This window comes from Malurus melanocephalus, unplaced genomic scaffold, assembly GCF_030028575.1.
Source record: "Malurus melanocephalus ecotype Western Australia unplaced genomic scaffold, MMel_1.1 scaffold_364, whole genome shotgun sequence".
Classification (NCBI taxonomy): domain Eukaryota; kingdom Metazoa; phylum Chordata; class Aves; order Passeriformes; family Maluridae; genus Malurus; species Malurus melanocephalus.
In genome coordinates, this window is record NW_026623596.1 from 240,831 (window position 1) to 247,057 (window position 6,227).

General features: G+C 34.3%; 1 protein-coding gene across 1 annotated transcript in view; it reads right to left on the reverse strand.

Annotated features, from left to right (window-relative positions):
- LOC130580825 (contactin-associated protein-like 2) overlaps window positions 1–6,227 on the reverse strand; it is a 616,928-nt gene that overhangs the window by 215,139 nt on the left and 395,562 nt on the right. The window lies entirely within an intron of this gene.

Sequence of the window (6,227 nt, forward strand, 5' to 3'; positions counted from 1 at the left end):
GAATAACTACAGCACTAGGAACCAAGAACACAAATTCTAATCCAACCTTTCATATACTTTTCTAGGATCAAATCAGTTTACATCTCTKGATTTGCCTTTATTAATAAGTGTATTGTGAGGATAGTTACTGGTGTGGTTTTGTATGAAGGCAGCCAGTCAGCTTTCAAACAACAGCCATGCTTTGGAGCTGGAATGGGGCAGGGGCCATTCCCAATAACTTGTGTGTGGCTGGTGTACCTGAGCAGCTGAGAGTATTAAGTATGGACCATGGGGTGTTTGATGCCTGGCAGCCTCGTTGCTTACAGAACACACAGATACATTTAATTTCGCTGCAGCAAACACTACTTCTGCATTCTGTTTTTCTGCTTGTGCAAGTGGAGATGYTAAAGCTGTATAGCAGACAGGGGAGCTTGTGTTTGCATAACCTTTGGAAGTGGAAGGAGCTCTGAAAGCAGTAAGACTGTACTGGGCAAACATGAAGAATAATGAGAAAGAACAGAAAGTTGAAGAACTGTCCCTTGTATCTAAACATAAGGTGTTCTGGGACATAAAACATTTTGCCAAGGATAGCTAAATAGTWACTCAAACAGAAGATAAATTGAGGAAGTATGATTTACTTTATGTGTAAAGGAATTCTTTGAAATTTTTCTTTTTCTTCTCAGCTTGATCTTACACCTAGRTTATGAAGTTTTACACTATTTCTCACATATTGTACCATCTATCAAGTTAAAAGGACTGTAGTTCTAGAAAGACAGAAGTCAGGCTCAGAAGATTGGGAAATGGGCTTTATGAATAAGATGGACAAAACATTAGCTTGATGCTTTCATTAGCTTTGTGCTTTAATTAATTTAGCCTTTCTTTTTACTTGAAAGAAAGTGAAGCTAGATGACCAGAAGGTCTGGAGTAAAAAATTGGATTAATATTTTAGTTAATGTTACTGTCATGTTACATTCAAGTTAATATAAATTAAGAAGGAAGTTACATGAAAGCACTGCTAATATTCTAATAAACCTGCAAAAGTTATGACACAAACACTTAGATATAAGGGTGTGAGCCTCATAAGAGCAAGTCTAAATGTAGGAAAATGGAATGTTAAAATGGCTGAAGACACATAACACTATGGCTTGCTAGCACACAATTGTGGTAGGAATATTTCTGGAATACCCATATTAAACTAGGTGTATGGGGCAGTGACAACTTTTATCTCTGGGTCACAGAACTGCTTTTGGGCAGAGGAGAGAGAGAAGGGTCTCCCCTTTACTATGTTGCAAACTTCAAACTGAATGTAATACTTACAACGTGCAGTGAGATCACTGTTTTAGCTTGGTTTTGTTACAGATGAAATATTTTAGGTTTATCTCTATACCTAAGTGGTATCCCTCTCCTTGCAGGCAATGAGCTGTATGAAGAGATTTATCAGCAGTTCAACAAAAGCTTTTTCCATACTGCGATTTTGAGMCTTCATTAACACAGCAAGCATATTTCAGTCCTTGTCTCAGGAGCTGCTAATCTTCAGGATTCATACTGGCTAAGAAGCAACAGAGCTTCTGTAAGTCACTCAGCAAGGAAGCTGCAGGCTTTATTTCATTGTGGGACTGCCAAATCATGGCAAGGCTTGATCACCCTATAATTATTCCAAGCAACGTATGCTTCCAGAAATCAACCATGATTCTTAGTGTACAATTGCAGTCCTTTGTGAAATAAACAATTATATTACATTTGCCAAGGTGTGGGGGAAAACTGGTGTTTTAAATGCGGATTAAAAAAAGAAAAACAGACCAATGATGCATTCAGTATTTCAAGGCAGGAGACASGTAATATCAGGTAAGGCCCTGACAGAGGAAGCTAATTTGTTTCAAAGTCCTAATATAAGAGGATATCTATGAGTTTTATACTAGTCAAGTATTTTCTTTCCATTTTTTTCCAAGTACAATGCATAAATATTGTGCATGAAAATTCTGGTGAATTGTTTAAAAGACAATACAAATGGCAATTTAGATAAYCTTTAATTTGAGAGATCTGAATTGATCTTGACATAATCATAACTGCTTAAAAAACCTTCTATAAGAAATGTAACAAGCAAAAAAATCACAAAAAGCAAATTTTATAGGATTTTCTTAAAAAGCAATTTTGAATCTCAAGATGAACATCCAGTTCTGAAAACATTTATATATTTACTTCTGAAATAAATATTTTTGCCTTCTACACTAAATTAGAATATAACTTATTATATTTAATCCAATATTCAAATTTAAAATATAAATAAMCATTTCTTTTAAAATTCTCTTTAAGATCTTCCTCATGTTATTCAAATGTTTTTCATTTTAATTTCAATACTCCCTCTTTCAACAAAAACCATTTGGATGGTTTTCCATTGGATTTTTTAATACACCTTTGAGATTTAATATTCTTCCTAAAGACAAATAAAAGAGGGTGGCTAGAAATTGAATAATTATTACTTGCTAATAGGACCTGCAACAAATATGGTTTTATTACCAGTGTAATKYACTAAATCACTCTMTATACTAACAAGTTGAAATAAAGTKGAGTGCCTATGGGTATGTGTTTCTCTATTCAGTTGTCACACCAAGTGACAAAGSAATGTATGTGCTCATGCAATACCTTAGAAGATTCTTTTCCTTTTCCTTTTTAGTTTTTCTTAACAGAATTAAGACGAGTCACTGAAGCAGTACAAGACAGGAGAAAATTGAATTTTGTGCTCTGGAATAATGCATGTGGTTTTCAGTGTGACAGTCAAAGTGGTAACATGAAAAGCAGGAAGCATAAAATCTTGATTAAACTGAAAAAAAAGCAAAAGAAGTCATAAGCCTATATAATTTAGATTTTCTGTACAAGAGATGAAAAAATAYGGAAAATGGCATCTGCTCAAGTCTCAAGAGATATAGATATAAGGAAACCTGTGCTAAACTGAACAAAAACTTTGATTTAATAGAAACAATATTTGACCCATGGCCATTATAGCCACCTTTTGGGAGAACATGGGATATTATTACTGTCTTCTAATAGAGAAATGTCACAGTTCCTACAGAAAATTAATCATGTCATCCCTTTATTTTACTCCAAAAGGCAAAAAGTGCTGCCACAAAGTCACTTTATATTAAAGGGAAGTCAGAKTATGACAAATATATTGTTGCCAAATATTTCCCAATATTTAATAGTAAGTCTTAAAGGTCCTTAAATTAAAGATGCTGCAAGGTCTTCCAGAGGCTGAGGAAGAACTAGTGGATTTCCTGAGTTCCTGAAATCTCAGCAAGTTAGGCAAGACTTATTCATATTTGTAGTCTATTATCGAGAATATTAATACCATGATTTGAGTATGACCTGTGCCTGCAGTCCTGTTCTTTGTGCCAACCTTTTGCAAAACCATTGCTTATCACCTTACAGTGCTGGCTCATTACACAGGCCTGTAGAACCTTATAATTTTCTTTTTTTATTTATAATTTTCTATGATGTGAAAGACGCTGAGATAAGGAAAAAAAAAAAAAAACCAAAACAAACTCCTTAAACATGCAAGAAAGATTGAAGACATTGCAATACTTAGATGCCACTCACCTCTGGACCTCATGCAGCTCTAGAGAAACGAATAAAACTGTATCTATATACATGTTAAATAAATAACTGATCTGGAATACAGTGTGGAGACTAGAAATGCGTGCACAGCATTAAAAAATATAACATTATTTTCAAATTTAAGTATTAATGACTATCCCCTGATCTCTCACTACTTTATGGACATATTCCATAGTGTTCTGTCCAACCACAAGCTGTTACGAAGTGAGTAAGATTTTAGGACACTGAGTATCTACTGGGAGCTATTTAAAGCTGTATTTCAGCCAATATTTTAATCAAAAGTACAGTTTTGAAGCATTCAGGTTGCTGAAAACCTGCTCTCAAATTACAAGATTACAGCATTCTCACTCCTGCACACTTAGGGTTCTTTAATTTACTTCTCTTCAAGCACCAATTGCAACAAATGCATCTACCAGCATATGGTGAAAGCCATACAGTGTAGGAACTTCTAAAACCAGACATTTTCTTGCWGCTTTCATCTTTCCCATAGAACTTATTATTCTCTTAGATTAAAAAAAACCCATCTGTTTTGTAGCAGAGTGCTTTTGAGAGTACAACTCTTAACGACCAACCATACCAATGTAGTAATTAACTCCTTTGCAAGAAGAGTAAAGAGCAATCTATTCATCCCTCATCAAACAAACTTTTTCATTCACTTTATTCACTGCAGTGTTCATTTATAGAAGCAGCATTTCCAGTTTGTTAAAGAAAAAATAAAGGAAATGTAGAAAAGTCGTAAGGCATGTGGGACACAAAAACTTGTCTATTTTTTTGAGCTGTATTAGTTCACTTAACGAAGTGTATTTAATTAAAAATTCTTTTTCTTGAATTCCAAATACATGCTGAARTYAACCACAATCCTAYTCCCACTCACAAAYAATCATGTSATATAAATCAAAGGAATTCTTGCASCTCACAAAACGCCTCTGAAAGCTACATGCTACATCAGAAATCAGACAATGGGTACTTTACAAGAACACGATTACTTTCTAATTATCTTTTAACTGAGATAAGAACTAATTAAAACCTAAAKATAAGACTTCTCTCTCCAGTAACAACTAATTTTTAACACAAATATTTACACTTCCTGTTTTTTGTCTTTATTCTGAGAGGCTTAGGATGAAAATGTGAATTCCCTAGAAATGACAATTTTATCCAAAGTCAGTAGGTACTCAGGACATCAAAATTTATCAGAATTAGCTTTTATGGACTATTTTAGCYCTTCCATTACTGATTATCTGATAGTTGGAAAGAAACAATCTTTTTGCTATGATATTTCAATTTTACTGATGTCTCTCCAGCTCAGTAAGGAGGAGGTTTCATTATTCTATTTCCATTGTGCATCACATGTTAAATGAAGGGAGACTTCATGGTTCTCCATTGGATGGGATGCAGGCAAAAAAATTGTAGGCAATCTAAGATGGGCACTGTCCAAGAGATGGGGAGAAGATAATTCTTGTTGCAATTCTCCATTCTTCTTTTTTTTTCTAACAACTATAAAATAATTTTCAAGCTCCAAGGGACAGACTGATATTTTTGTGTATGAAAATAAAACAAAATAACCGGCTTTGAAATAAGCAGGACATTTTCAGACTAATTTTGAAGACAGTAGATCATATTATGGACAAATATTCCATAAAGTACAACTTGAGACCACAAAAAGCTTCTTCAAAAAAGGCAAATGTTTTACAGGTTCTGGATTCCCAATAAATATACATAAGTTTCTATTCTGTGCTACACTCAAGTTTACCTGCAACAGAAGGAATGCTAAGTTCTATTCTAACAGAAAACACTGAATATTGGAAGGTTTTTTTCCAAACTCCTACCCAGGGCTGAAGAGTGATASTAAGCCTGGGGTTTTTTAATACATACACCAGCATTTTGCACTGAGTGAATACTATAATCATTTGCATTACACATTAGCATGCAGTGGGAGGAAACCTTTGGATGGAACTAGTTTATACAAATGCTGGAAAAAATGACAATACTAACAATTGCATCTTTTTTTCTTTGATTGATCTTTGGCATTTTTTTGTTTGTTTTATGCAAGTAAACTGTGAGGCAATACCAAAAAGCTCTTTTTTTCATGTATACTTTCTAAATTCTAAGATTTRCCTCATGTTTCAAAAAGCACTTCAAAAATCTCAAAAAATAAAAAAGAGATATCACTAGCCAAAGACATGAAAGCAAATGCACACATTAAACCAAAAARTTCTACAGTCAAAATCTGGTGGTCCAGATTATTTTATTCTGCTCCTATAAGGAGAGGAGCAGTTGAATTTTCCTTTGTATACAGAACTCGTTGTGGGCCTAATGTAGTTGTGGAAAGGCTTCTGCCTTGTCCTCAATGTAAAAGTAATCTGATTATGATGCTCTCATGCACAGGATGCCTTTCAGTCACTGCAGGTTTTATAGATCCTACTTTCTTATTAGATCCCTGAAGCCCTTGTGTTTTTAAAAGCTTTTCTATTTCAGTTGTAGGCTTTCTTACTGCATTGAGTAAAATGATGATGAAATGAGTCTGCAGAGGTTGTCGAAATACACAAATGCACTAAGGCACCTAGTGCAAAAGCAAAAGGAAGTGCTACACGAATTGAACCTGGAAGTTCAATTTACTGAGTTTCTTGTAAGTTAAG